This window comes from Neofelis nebulosa, chromosome 1 (assembly GCF_028018385.1).
Source record: "Neofelis nebulosa isolate mNeoNeb1 chromosome 1, mNeoNeb1.pri, whole genome shotgun sequence".
In the NCBI taxonomy this organism is placed as follows: domain Eukaryota; kingdom Metazoa; phylum Chordata; class Mammalia; order Carnivora; family Felidae; genus Neofelis; species Neofelis nebulosa.
The window spans coordinates 25,915,659-25,930,436 of NC_080782.1; the positions used below are offsets into that span (position 1 = coordinate 25,915,659).

The 14,778-nt window shown below is 42.8% G+C and overlaps 1 protein-coding gene and 1 long non-coding RNA gene across 8 annotated transcripts in view; one reads left to right on the plus strand and one right to left on the minus strand.

The window, feature by feature from the left end:
• PDZD2 (PDZ domain containing 2) overlaps nt 1-14,778 on the plus strand; it is a 366,979-nt gene that overhangs the window by 242,859 nt on the left and 109,342 nt on the right. The window lies entirely within an intron of this gene.
• Nucleotides 1,548-3,685, minus strand: LOC131504394 (uncharacterized). The gene is made up of 2 exons (XR_009257962.1): nt 3,227-3,685; nt 1,548-2,078 (listed from the first exon to the last, which is right to left on the minus strand). It is a non-coding gene; the product is annotated as an uncharacterized LOC131504394 (long non-coding RNA).

Here is a 14,778-nt window from a genome sequence, read left to right on the forward strand (position 1 = left end):
TGTGGGATGCTGATTACAGCATGGAGATTTATTCTAAAGATTCTAAGCTAAGGCTGGGTATGGTGAATTTGTTTGCTTTTTAATGGGGGCAATCTTAACTTTTTGCATCCTTAACTAAACAATTGTTCACATTATGTATCTATAATCACAGTTCTTGTACCTACAGCTCTACAGACAGTCCTTTAAGGATATTAGATCCTGCTGTCTTCCTTTCCTATCTGTAACTAAATGCAATTTCCATCAAAATTTGAAAAGAATTATTTTGGAACTTGAACAGATGAACTGGAACTCATCTGGAAGAGGGAAAAGCAAGTGATAGCTAAGAAATTTTTGGAAAAATAAGAACAATGAGGAAGGATGTGGGCTGCCTCACCAGAAAGCAAACTATACTTTAAAACTATAGTAATTCAAATAGTGTGGCACAGGAATTACCAAACAGACCAGGTGAACAAAGGAAGGAATCCCAAATAGGCCCATAAATATCAGGAAATTTGGTGTATGAAAAGGAGAGACTTTAAAAATGGAAGAAAAATTATGGTCTGCCTAGCGGATTTTATTGCAATAATTAGCTGAAACTTTTTATGGGAGACTGTGAGGTTAAGTCCTGCCTTAAAAATAGATGCCTAAATTCCAGATGGGATAAAAAGCTAAACATAAAAATGAAATCTGTGAAGGTATTAGAAGAAAAACAGAATATTATCTAGGGTGGGGAATCCCGCCTCTTAAGTAAGACCATAAATGCAGGAAGTTACAAAGGAGAAGATACACGAAACTTATGGATGAGATAAAAGTCAAAGGTTATAGGAATGGTTTTGAGGATGATATGAAGGAGTGACTTTCACATCTCACTAACATCCCCACCATATGAGTTTTTGCAAGAATTTATTCACAAATCACAGAAATTTCTCAATGTGCTTACTACAGTGTGTAGACCATGGCACATGCATATAAATTATAGAGCTATTACTATTTCTAAACCCCTTTCCTCGCTTACAGTGATTCATGTTTCAAAAATGTGGCTCCATGTTTAAATACATTTTTGTAAAATTCTCATATGTTTTGAAAATCATTGCCTTGTTGTTGATACTCTGAATGCTGTTTTCTACCACTCTCATTACTTCTCAGTGCTGAGGATAAAGGATTCAGTTCTATTATTATATGCATGACTGTTGGCTTGCAGTATGCTTGGGAATACACTACATTCTAGGGGAGGACATGGGAGAGACAGGGACAAGCGGATGTAAAAGAGGGACGCCTGAGTGTCTCAGTCAGTTAAGCATCTGACTGTTGATTTCAACTCAGGTCCTGATCTCACAGGTTGGGGGATCAAGTTCCACATTGGGTTCTGTGCTGACAGCATGGAGTCTGCTTAGGATTCTCTCCTTCCCTCTCTCTCTGCCCCTCCCCTGCTCATGCTCTCAAAATAAATTAATAAACTTACAGAATAATTAAGAAAAAAAAAAAGGTTGCAAAAGAGCCATGAACCTGCTATAGGGTGCACACGGTCTTGTTGATCAACATGACAAGCACATAAAAACAACCAAGGATCAATTTGAGGAAGTTTCATCATCAAATGCCAAGTTGAATGTAATCAGCCCAAGGCTGGGCACTGGAGGTGTCTAAGTGTTCTGTGGAACTTCCAAAGGGGACCACCTCTTGAGGAGTTGGGAAGAGATGAATCGAGGAGCCCAGCAGTGGTAGATAGACATTTCTGAAAATTTTCCTTGTCCTCTTGCTTTTTTGAAACAGGCGTTTTTCTAGCTGAGCCTATACTCTGAGTTTGGGGTGGTTCAATGTGACACTCTAGAATGCTAGGTTAGGAAGTTGAGTTGCTTGCAGGGGCTGCAGTAGAATCAACTTTCTCTGAGCAAGTGGGACTGGTATCCACTTCCCCAGCATTTTCAACTTCGTCACGTGGGTTCTAATTCTTCCCCTTCTCCAATGGCGATTTTTATATGTGGTTAGTTGACTTGTCTACATATGTAGCCCGGTGGGCTTGGATGTAGTCATTGTGAACATTTTTCAGGTATTGCTAAATATCATTTAATTCTCTTAGCAATCCATTTCAGATGAGGAAACTGAGGAAAAAATAAATAATTCACTTTAAAGTCCTACAACTGGCAAGTGACAAAGTCTGGATTCCAACCTAGGTCTGCCAGGCTCCAAAACCTGCATTCTATCCAATGGGCTGCTAGGTCTAACTCAGACCGTGCCCCAGTGAGCATCACATCCTCCCCGTGGCACAGGGAGAATTCTGGAAGATCTTCCCGGCTAGAGTCCAGCCGGTTCCAAACACAGCAACTTTACCATCTCTTTCCCTCTGTACAGAAGGAGGAAGGTGCTCCGGACCAGGAGTCCAGATGGGCTCCGTGAAGCTCCATCATCATTATTCCTAAATTTTAGCACTTATGGACTGGTGACAGCCACATATTCTTTACCCACCTCACAAGTTTGTAGTGGTCGGATAGTCATGATGATAGTACTACTACTGACTTTCATAAGACGTAGAGTTACACCAGAGTAAGGCGGTAGTGATAATAGTGTGTAATGTGTAACCCCAGGGGCTCTGATTAGTCTTTTATCCCTCCCCTGATACACTTTGCCTGACACTATTCTCTTGACCTTTCCTCCCACTCTCTCCTACATGAAGGCTGTGAGTAGCAAATCCAAACTTTACTGTATAAGGAATGGAAAACAGACCTGTTAGATGAAGGCACCCATTAGAAATGCGGGCCTGTCTTAAAGAAGCTATGGCTGGGGACTCCTCCCTTCGCAAGAACTTCTAGGTGAGGTCTGAGCAATGCAAATGACTGAAGTCTTTAATTCTGTTGTGTAACATGTGCTGTCCATGCTTGGCTGACAAGATGGCAGCCCGTTGCTACTGCTACAGGAAAAGGAAGGAACTACTGCCGGGTTAAAACACGTGTTCTGATGACCTGTCAGATGGCGTAGGGGAAAGGACAAAGAGGAAACCGAGCCTCTCCCAAAGTTTAGGGCCCTTTAGAAACCTGTGTGAAACATGGATAGTACACATTGACATCTTTATTGGGTTTGTTTGCTTTTTAAATACCCTCTGACGCATGTTTAGTGAGGAGAGAAGCTGATAGGACATATAATGCCTGTTGGCCCTGAGCCAGGGGGAAATCACCACTCAGTGGTTTGAGCTCTCTGAAACTCACCGTACCACAAGACCCCACCCTCGGGCAGGAGGTCACACATTACAAACCTGTGACGGGGAAGTTACCAAGAATTGGCAAAGGTGTTCCGGAGGTCCTGTTGTTAAAGGTGGTCATGGAGTCAACTTCAGTTGTCTTGCTAAAAATAAAAAAATAAAATAATTGCTTAAACATTTTCCCCTCTGAAATTATTTAAGAATCTCAGAGCAGATACTGAATGGGAAAATAGTTGGTGTTTCTGTGACTCAGTTACCCACATGACTTCATCTCGTGGATGATCAGCTCTAGCCATCCTAGTGCTTTTGTCCGTTGTATAGTCCTAAATCATTTCCCTTGCTTGGCAATATCTTTGTTGCTATGCCTTTAAAAAGTCGTGAAAGACAGGGCACCTGGATGGTTCAGTCAGTTGAGGATCCAACTTCGGCTCAGGTCACGATCTCGTGGTTTGTGAGTTCGAGCCCCACATTGGGCTCCATCGCTGGCACCTTGGAGCCTGCAGCCTGCTTCCGATTCTGTGTCTCCCTCTCTCTCTGCCCCTCCCCCACTCACGCTTTGTCTCTCTCTCAAAAATAAACATAAAAAAATTAAAAAAAAAATTAATGAGGAACATACAGTGATGGTTCTCCTAAAGATGATCTTCACCAGATCTTAGGTGCCATTAGTCTGATCAAAATGTATACATAACATCTGTCTCTTGTTCTAGTCAATGTTGCTGCTGTTTATTGGAGTAAAGACTATTTACCCCGCAATGTGTTGTGTGAGAAGAAATGATTATAAGTTGCAGCTGGAAATCTTCTGTCATTCCTTTTCATCTAAATACGAAACATAATGATTTTTAAAATAAACCAGGACATTTTATACAATCCAAATGCAAAAATTCTAAATATTCAAGAATTAAAACAGCAGGGTAATGTTTTTCCTGTTATTGATGCCATAAGTATGACATAGGTAATTTTTCCCTGTATTTTTAAAACACATATTTTAAATATTTTTCAGTGATATATAGTATTTAAATTTGAGTCAATAGATCATCTTTGTTCCTACGGATTAATCTGAAGTAAATGAAACAGCATGCATTACTTGGGAAACAGGGAAATACATCTTGATATTTTGAAAGATTGTACTAAAAGGGGCTTTAAGTCACTTCAATAGCATATCTAATATATGTATTTAAAATCTTGTGGTTATATAACCATGAAAAACATGATGAAGCTATCTTAAGCAGGTCTTAGAGGCTTTACAAGACTGCATCTTACTGTGAAAGAAGTTCAAGAGTCAAAGTCATGGAAAAGCTGAAAGACTTGGGGCGAGGCTGTGTTCATTTTCTCTGATGTAAGAAAGTACCACAAACGCAATGGCTTCCAGCAGCAGAAACGTCTTTTCTCATGGTTCTGGAGGTTAGCAGTCCAAAATCAAATTGTCAACAGAGATGGTTCCTCCCAGAGACTCTGAGGAAAGAAATGTCTCGGTCTGTCAGCCTTCATCTCTGCAGGAAATCCCGGGCATTTCTTGGCCTATAGATGTATCACACCAGTCTCCACCTCCAGCTACATACCACCACCTTCTCCGGGTCTCTGTGTGTTCTTTTCTGTCTCTTATAAGGACACTTTCTTTGGATTCAGAGTCCACCCTGATACAGTGTAATCCTTAAGTAATTACATGTGCAATGCAGAGGCCCTCTTTCCGTGTAACATCACATTCTGAGGCTCTAGGTAGGCGTGTATGGGGGAGGAGGGGTGCGGGGGGAGCCATTCAACCCAGAAGCTTTCCACTAGGACATCTCCAGTGTGAGCGGAATTAGAATTCACGGTCAAATTCCAACCCAGAGCCTTGAACGTGATCTTAATTTCTGCCTGGACCTTCTCTCCTCATTCCAGACCCCATGCTTCAGCCTCCTCTCAGCCTAGCTAACTTCTGCTGGACCTCAGACCCCTGGTTCTTCCTGAAGGAAAACTTTCATGTTCATATCCATCCCCAAAGCAGGCCAGGCCCTCTTTTAGAAGTTTCTGAAGTAACCTGTGCTTCTGTTGGAACATTCTTCATATCATTAATATCATTTTAAAATTTATAGAATATAAATTCATATTATATGTTTTTATTTTACATATCAATATTTTTAAATATTTACCTAGTAGCTAATAAATTTTATTAAGATCTATTAATTTTTATCTTACTGTTTTGTTATATAAAATTTTATTTCTGTGATAATATAGTATAATTTATAATATAAATGTTATGTTAAAAATATAACCTGATGGGGCGCCTGGGTGGCTCAGTCGGTTGAGCGTCCGACTTCAGCTCAGGTCACGATCTCACGGTTCGTGAGTTCGAGCCCTGCGTCAGGCTCTGGGCTGATGGCTCGGAGCCTGGAGCCTGCTTCCGATTCTGTGTCTCCCTCTCTCTCTGCCCCTCCCCCATTCATGCTCTGTCTCTCTCTGTCTCAAAAATAAATAAACATTAAAAAAAAAATTAAAAAAAAATATAACCTGTTACATTATGTCAATTATGTCAATGATATATAATGTCAATATAACAATATATACTAATATATATAATATATAACAATGATATATAATGTCAATATAATAACAATAATATATTATTGACATAATATAATTCATAATATACTATAATAGTTATAGAGTTAATTAGAAAATTGACACATTAATTTGTAACATTAATTATAGGTTCGCTGTGAAATCTATGAGGGCAGAAGTCAACTACCTTATTCTATTCTTTGTCAGCACTGAGCCAGCATGCCTGCTCTGCATATTTTGAGCCTTATTCTCTGCATATCATCTCCTTAATTTTCAGAGAAAATCTTTTCCTTGGCATGACTGAGTCTCTTGTGTCTGCTAGTAAATGCCTCATGGGAAGCCCCTTTTGGGGGCTGGGGGAGTAGTTGTGTGTTTTTTTTGTCTTCACCTCCACATTCATTCATGGAAGCTGGGGAGTGATTTATGGTTGGATTCGGTGTTATCAGAGAGGTGTCTTTGTGTTGTCTTGAAATCCAAGGCAGGGCGTTTTAAATACAACTTCATTAATAGGCCCTGTTGAGATTTAAGAAAAGAATGAAATCTGAAAACCCACTTTTCTTACTTGTTCTTTCTCTAAGTTGCTTTTTGTCTTGTTTTCCTTGTATTCCTCACCTCTGCCCTAGAGAGAAAGAATTGGGACATCTAAACTTTAAAAACCAGACTTTTTAAAAATGTTTATTTTGGGAGAGAGTGCATGTACACGGTGGGGGTGGGGAAGCAGGGCAGGAAGTGCAGAGAGAAAGGGAGAGAGAGAGAATCCCTAAGCAGCCTCCGTGCTGATGGGCTCCATCCCATGACCACAAGATCAGGACCTGAGCCAATACCAAGAGTCAGACACTTCACCCACTGAGCCACCAGGAGCTCCCGGACATTTTCCTTAGACCAGAACTGTAGACTCTGATGTGGAACTTAAGCCACTTGAAAGAGTCTGTGAGAGGCCCCTTTGGACTTTGCCTCATATTTACATTTATGTCTTGAAGATATTTCTAGTGAAATTGGGCCTTATAAGCTTTGTGCCTGATAATGTAAAGATTTCTCCTTTTCAGTTCTTGAAGAAACAGCAGTATTGAAATTTGCCACCCATCTGCTTTGTCCAACAAAGCTTTTCACTCTCTTAAGTCATCTAAGAGATCATGTCCTTTTGCCCGAAGCCAAAGTACCAGGAAGGGCCCTTCTGAGAACAGATGATGCCGATATGTCCATCCTTTGAGAAGTTGAACAGGGAAAGTAAACACCTCTCATCTTGATGTTCTCAGTACACCATAAAAGCAAATTTTAAAAGACTGCAGTTAAGTCTCTTTAGAAGGAAATCTCTGAAGAGAACTCAGGATGCAAGGTGTTAACAGCAAAAAAAAAAAAAAAAACCCTCCTAGTTATTGAGAGTTGCTGTATTTTCTGAAATACGGTGTCCTGGGTCTTTCCCAGAGCCCACGTGGAGCATATGGGTGCCCTGACCTCTGATCACTGCTGTCCTCATAAAGGTCCAATCTCTGTGAAAAGTGGGTGTGGTTTGGTCCCCAGTTTGGGAAGCCAGAACAAGCTAAGATACCCCTTTATCTGTGAGAAATACTTGAGTCTAAATGGACCAGTGCCACAGTGGAAAACTCTCATATTTTCTTCCCCCAGAGATTCAGGAAGGTCCTCTGGTCAATGCTTTTGTTTCCCTCACTTCCAGACTCTTCCAGATCACACTTCCTGGTGTGCAATTCAAGAAATAACTTTTTGGGGTATTTGTTTTTCCAGGCGGCCCATGGCTCTGATTTTGTTTTTGGATGTTTTCTGTTTGCTCGAGGTTGGAGGGTTCCAAGTTTAGCATGTGCTGTCTGCCAGCTATTTCCTGTTGAGAACACTTGGTAACAAAGTGAGCTGCTAATATTCTAAAACATGCTTGTGACTCAAATACCCACACCTGTGTGCACCTCTCACAAAAGTAGAGATGCTGGCTGTTCATGCTGGGAGTGTTTTCCCCTAGAGTTGAAATCATGTATCTACAGAGACCCTCTCTAGACATTTAAAAAATATCATAATGTTTGACTGTCTAATGGCATTGTAATATGTTGAAACGTTTAATATTAAAACAACTGGGCTTTTGAAATCCCTGCCTCAGAAAAGTAAAAGATGCCCTTTTAAAGGAGCCAACTGAACCAAAAGGGAGAGTTGTTGTCCAGTTATCTGTGACAAATGGCATAAAGGTAGGTCAGAGAGAGAGGATGCTGAGAGGGGGCAGCGTTTCTGCTCGTGCACACATGCATCTGATTTAATCGTGGCAGTTGCCCGTGTCAGCGGCCCACATATTTTGCAGAGTTTCAGGCGTCAGCCCATCTCACAGCGTGGTTGGTTGGGATAAGCAACCTCCCAGGCTCCACCCTGAGTCCTGGGTCAGTTCCAGGACCTCTGGGACCATCCTCGGGGTTCAGGTCAGGCCAGAGAGCTTGCAATTTCTCCGGGAGTTGGAGGCTGACCCCAGCCAGATGGACATGGAAGCAAAACAAGAGGCCACCCTTGGTCTGTGTTTTGAAAGACATGTGCCTTTCTCTCTCTGGCAGAGAATATGGCCTGCAATTGGCCACAGTCCATGCTGATTGCCTATATGAGCCTGATCCCCCACAGCACACACACACCCCTTCTTCTCCGTGGAACCACATAGTCCACGAGACCCCCAGAACGCCTGTCTGTGAGGGTCACCTGGGTGGCTCAGTTGGTTAAGTGTCTGACTCTTGATTTCGGTTCATGTCGTGATCTCACGGTTCGTGAGATCGAGCCCCAAGGCAGGCTCTGCGCTGACAGCACGGAGCCTGCATGGGATTCTCTCTCTCCTTTTTTCTCTGCCCCTCCCCACTTCGTGTGCTCTCTCTCTCTCTCTCAAATACACTTAAAAAAAAAATGCCTCTCTGTGAGGGCTCTGTGTCTAACACATGTTTGCTCTGCCTTTTCAGATCTTTGGTTTTAGAATAATTTCTGACTCTGCCTATCCTTGTGAATTTGGTTTTTCCAGAACCCATTCCCCTTGCCCCCACCTGGACTTGACTGTGGTTCTCTCTGCTTCATTCAGACCACAGAATCTGACCACTCCCTTCTGTGAGTTTGCTTTTCATCCAGGACAATGTCAGCAGACCAGTCTAACAGGCTGACCTATGATCACCTAGCAAATTTCTGAAAGGGAAAGGGGCTAGCACTGGTATTTATTATGTACCACATGGGAAACCAGCCCACGTAGTCCATTATTCTATTCAATCCTCCCAATGACCATAGGTCTACAACACTCAGGGGTCAGTCTCTGAGGTTTAATGTCCTGCCCAAGGGCCCAAAGTGGCAGTGCTGACACCTGAACCAAGCATAATCTTGCTCCAAATACTTGATACTAAGATGAAGTTTGGTGAAGTTGTTTAGGTATTGAGTAAAGAGAGTCTAATCCAAAGGAGCACCTTTGCAAAAGGAGCCTCTTGCCCTTTGGTTTTTTCCTGCCATCAGCAAACAGGTTTAAATGCCGATCATCCAACTTGACTTCTCAAGAATGCTCTGCTGGCTGCTTCTGTACCCATATTAGCTGAGTCCTACGCATCCCTCACAACCTTTTTTGGCTACTGTTATTTCCTATCACCTCCTTTTTGGGACATACTTTGTTATTTTCTTTATATTGCCCTCACTCACGTTCTCCAGGAAGCAGATGCTGAGTTAGAGCTAAGAGTGCAAAATGTCCTGGGAAAGAAAATGGGAGGAAGTGGTGCTGGGCAGGGGAGCCACACACCGTGCTGCCCACCTGACAAAGTCGGTCAGCCCAACAGGGAGCTCTGAGAACAAGTGTGCCTGGGGGAACTCTGCACTGGGTAGCAATGGCCAGGCCCCATCTCCCAGTTGTCAGGAAGCAAGAAGATCCTGTCTCCTCAAGGTCCTTCTAGCCAGACTAAGCATCATATTGACATGAGGCAGATTAACAGGAGAAAATCAAATTTAATAGCATACATACAAGGAATCCACACAGACATAGAAATATCAAAGACAGGCAAAAAGAGGTCTATGTGTCATTCTGAACTAAGAGGAAGGAGATAAGGGTCTTGGACTTCAAAAAGAGGGAATGCAATTCACAGGAAGATGAAAAAGAATGAATGTTTGGTAAACAGATGTTTGCTGGGCCACTCAAACAATGAGTTTGAACAAACTGGCCTTGCTAGGTTCCTCCCTGACCATCATATCTAGTTCACAGTACAATGCAGTTATCTATGCTGATAGCTCTCTTCCTGGAGCAGTTCCTCTATCTAAATTCTTTTCAGGCCTTTGTAAAACATTGGAGTTGCCAAAACTGCTGAGTTTGATTGTTTTTTAACTCAAAATAATCTTCACACCAAAGTGGCCCATCTTGGGACAACCTGCCCTTGGCCCCTATACCATCTTGCTTGCCATTGGCCAGAAATTGCCCCAGGAGAGCACGACCTTGACTTGAAAGCTGAGGGGGACCCTGATGAAGCTCACAGCCGGAGGTCCTGACCTAACTAACACTCCTCACCAGCTGGACAGCAAGTGCTTACTTGAGGGGACATCTGAGTGGTACTTCAGCTCAGAGATTTACCTGCCTCATGCCCATTCTGACCCATGTGGGCCCATCACCACTTGACAGCATGTTATCTTGGACAAGAATGCACAGGAACAATGAATATGGTATTAAGGTGCCTCTTTCGGCCAGAAAGTGTACACAGACTACCTGCAGCCAGAAGGGGCAGTTCATCGTAGAAGGAGAGGTGTGCAGTGTGTAATACTGGTCTGGGGTGGGGGCACTGTGGAGAGAGAGGGGGTGACTGAGCTCCAGAGTGTGCCTGAGGGAGAAGCCATCGCCGGAGGGCATATCTTGTGTTGGCCGTCTTGTGTGGCCTTGGCTGGGTTGGGGGCCAGGTTGGTTCCTTAATCCTCTGATTCTGGCTAATCTGAGCAAGTATTGCATCCGCTTTTCCGGGATTCCCCGGGGACTGTCTCAGCTCATACCTGAGAGATGGAATGAGAGCTGGCGGCTTCCACCCACACCCCAAGAAACCACCTCACCCCTCCCAAATACTAACCTGCCTTCTGGACCTGCCTAAAAGTACCTCTTGTTTTCCCTAGGGCCCTTTTCTTATGGGTGTGGGACATATTCTGGGTTGTTAACATATCACTAAAATGGAATCCCTTGTGATATTAAAGTAGGGAGAGGTTTCTTTTGGCTATTGGAAGTTGTAGGCCTTCTCCTTCATCCAAACTTATCATAATGACCACCAGTAGGATGGGGCTTGGCTACAGTGAATCCCAAGGTCCCTGGCTGGGTTTGTTTGTGATCAGGTGGGAATTTGAATCCCAGCTCGCTCTGAGACCTGGAGCCAGTTATTCTCCAGTTTTCCCCTCTCTGAAACATGACCTGTAACATCAACCTTAGGGTTGCGTTAGGCTGACATGAGGCAGAGTGCATGTGCAGTTAACTCTGTACACAGCATGGAGTTACAGCACAATATGGGTATTCGCCCCCCCTTGTCTATTATAACTCCAGTGCGCTTTTGGAGCTTCTCTTATCAACACACCATTAAAAGTAAGTTTTACAGTTTCGAATCAGCATTGATGCTTGTGCATCCGATAATTTCAGCTTTCTTTAACACTTGCAGTTTTGTTTAAAATCTCAGTAGACAATTGCAAACATACAAATGCCTCTGTATGTTCCTTGTCTGAACTAAGAACCAGGGGTCACGAAGATACTCAACGATGCCACAGTTCCAGTTGGTCAATAGGAAGAGTGCGCTGATGAGAAGCCAAGATTTTTCAGTGTTCTGTTAATATCTGTAAGGACTTGGCTGATGTGTTTCTCTAGGCCAGAGTTCTGTTGATCTGTCTTGCTTGTAACTGAGGTTCTCCAAACCAAGAAGGGTTCTAGAGGATCATGCAGATGGATGAACAAGAGGGAAAACAGCCACCAAATCCAACTTCTTAGAAGCACTCTTTGCTAGAGAAGGTTGCCAAACTTAGAAAGCCAGTTTACAGGAACCTTTGTAGATGAGGAGCTCTGTCCAGCCCAGCCCTGCCAGCCACAGAACCTTGGAAAAGAAAGAAAAAGAAGAAAATAAAATCATACTTAAAAAAAATTTCTCATTACGCTGTATAGAAGAGATTCAAGAGAAGAACAGTGTGTGACATTAGTGGGAACACACTGATGGAAGTACTCATTTTGCAATTTCTTAAGTATCTTTTCTGTGCTGACTTCAAAACAGTGAAAGAAATTCGGAAAAGAAGCCCACTATCTTGATGGAAGATGTTTTGACATAAGTGAAACCAGGCTTGGAGTGAGGTGGGGGCAGACTCTGGCCAAGCCAATGGAACAGACCCTGGAAGGATTGAGGCAAGCTGGGGAAATTGTTTCAAGATGCAGCTGGAGCCACTTGAAAGGGGAGAGAACTGGAGGGTACAGACATTTCATCAGTGTTTGCATTAGTGTGTGAGTAGCTTGATGTGCGTTCTGAGATGCCTAGGCCTACAGAAGCCTCCCTTCTCTTAGCATCACCTCTGGGGAGGAGGAGGAGGGTGACTGTCTTTTGAATAGTGCAGTGTGAGAGTTTGAGGATTACTAGCTGGTGGTGAACTCTCAAATTTGGTTGGCTTTAGGGAAGAGGGAGAGAAAAGGAGAATGTGTGTTGCTAATTCTCATAGCTTCCAGTGGCTTTCACCACAGGAACATGGAAGCTGTGGCAGGGGCAATATGGAACTCAGTCTCTGTGTCATCTTTAACACATTTCTCAGCACTTGGTAACCCCGAGGCTGGAAAACAGATTGAGCATAATCTCTGGGACATGGTTTGGCTTCAGTAAGCCTTGAGCACTGATCTTGCCCTCTTTCAAGGAAAGTCCAAGGGCAGTACCACATGTAGGGAAGCATAGGAATTGCCATAGGAAATGCACCTGGAAAGGCTAGAAAGTTGGATCTCAGGCAAGACTCAAGACAGGCAGAGGGCTTTCCTGAATTTCATGTGTCTCAGACTGGGCCCATCTTCAGCTCTAGGGACACATCCTAGCAAAGACCTCTGGTGATACGAAGCATCATCTTTTGCTGGCCAGGGAACAAGGCATAGGGGAGATATGGAAGGTTCATTAGCACCAATCGAGGCAAAAGAAGTACAGAGAAGACTCTGAGTCTCATAATAATCTGTTGCTGGTAATTTGTCCTGGACAAAAATAGCATGGAGAAAATTAAAAACGAAATGCTGTTGATGTGAATGCATAGTAACATGAATATGTTAGTATATAAATTATATACTACGACATTAGCATAGTATTTGGATCATTTGCCTAGTCAATGTTACTGAGGAAAGATTTCCTTTTGCAGCAGAATTGGTTTATGATAATAGTGGGACAGTAGGAAAAAATCTAGGGGACCAAATGGGAAGGACTGCGTAGTCCACCTAAGTGCAGTCATGTGAGAATTTTTAAATGTGGGACAGGCTACCAGGGGTTTCCATAGCCCAAACTGGAAGGACTGGTGGCTATGACAGGAGGACATGTGAGACCAATAGGTGAGGTGCTAGCAAGTCTGTCTGAGGGCTGTCTCCTCAGGATAATTGGGTATGATCTGAAGGAAAGTGAAAAAGACATCAAAAGAGCACGTTTGCACAAATCAAGACTTTATAAGAGGTAGATGGCAGAATCCAGAAGGAGGTAAAGTTGGGTGACTAAGAACCTACTAAGAAGGAGTTGTTTTTAAGATGCAAGACACAAGAGACTACGTATTAGATGATTCCATTTACATGAAATGGTTGGAAGAGGCAGCCCTGCAGCCCTGTAGAAACAAAGTGGTGGCTGGGATGGGGAACGGGCATTAAATGTAACAGCATGAGGGGTCTTAATGGGGTGATGAAAATGTTCTAAAATGGACTTATGGTGTTTGCACAACTTGATAAATTTCCTTAAAATACTGAATTGTACATTTGAAACAGATAAATTATATGCTGTGCAAAATATATCTCAATAAGGTCATTTTTTAATGATTTTTTTTAAATAGAAGGGATCTTCTCATTGACCCTTCATTTTCATTATGGTGCTTTTTATGCGACAGCCACCATGCTAATGTAGGAGGGTACAAAGATGAAGATCTTCACAAACAGAGGGCATAAATAAGCAGTTTTCAAAGAAGGCAAATGATTAATAAGAATTTTGACCTCACTAGTCATCACTGGCTTGCAAATTATGACATGAGGTAGCTTTTGACTATCAGGCTGACAAAGATTAAAAAGTGACAATATTCAGAAACAGTTCTCTAAGACACTACAGCTGGGATTATAAATTGTTACCCCCTTTTAAGAGGAAAGATTAGAATTACATATGAAACCCTTGAATATGCTCTTGATGAGCAAGAACTTTGGACCCAGAAAATCAACCCAAAAGGAATTTATCTTTAGGGGTCTTAAAATGCCATGAATATTCTTGCACCTCCCAAGTTTCTGTCTCCAGACTAGTCCTCTGCTCCCAAATCCAGACTTAGAGAGCTAGCTGCCCACATAATCATATCAAGCTCAACGAGTCCAGAACTGAACTCCAGAATAGATGTGTGCATTCAGAATAGGTCAGAGAGCCCCAAACCCAAAGGCTGCTTGTTCTACCAGCTCAGGTGATGACAACTCCACCTTTCTAGTTATGAAAGCCAAACACTTCATCTCTCACTTTCTCTCATACCCTATATCACATCCAAAAGCACAGGCTATTGACTCTTCCTTTAGAATCCATCATGATTCTGGCCATTTCTTACCATCTCCGTGGCTACTCTCTGCTGAGCCAGCTTATCTTTTGCTGGAATTTCTGAAGATGATCTTCCATCTGGTCTTCGTCCTTCTACCGTTGCCCCCACCACAGTCCATTCTCAACACAGAAACAAAGGGGATCATTTTAAAACATAGTACATATCACATTACTCCTCTGCTCAAAACTAAAGAGCCCCCCATTTTGCATAGAAGTCTTTACAACTGCTTATACAGCCCTCCAAAAACCAGTCTCTGTTACCTCATCTCCTATTATTCTCCTCTCTTGCCCCTTTTCTCAAGCCTATTCCTCAGACACACCAGGAAC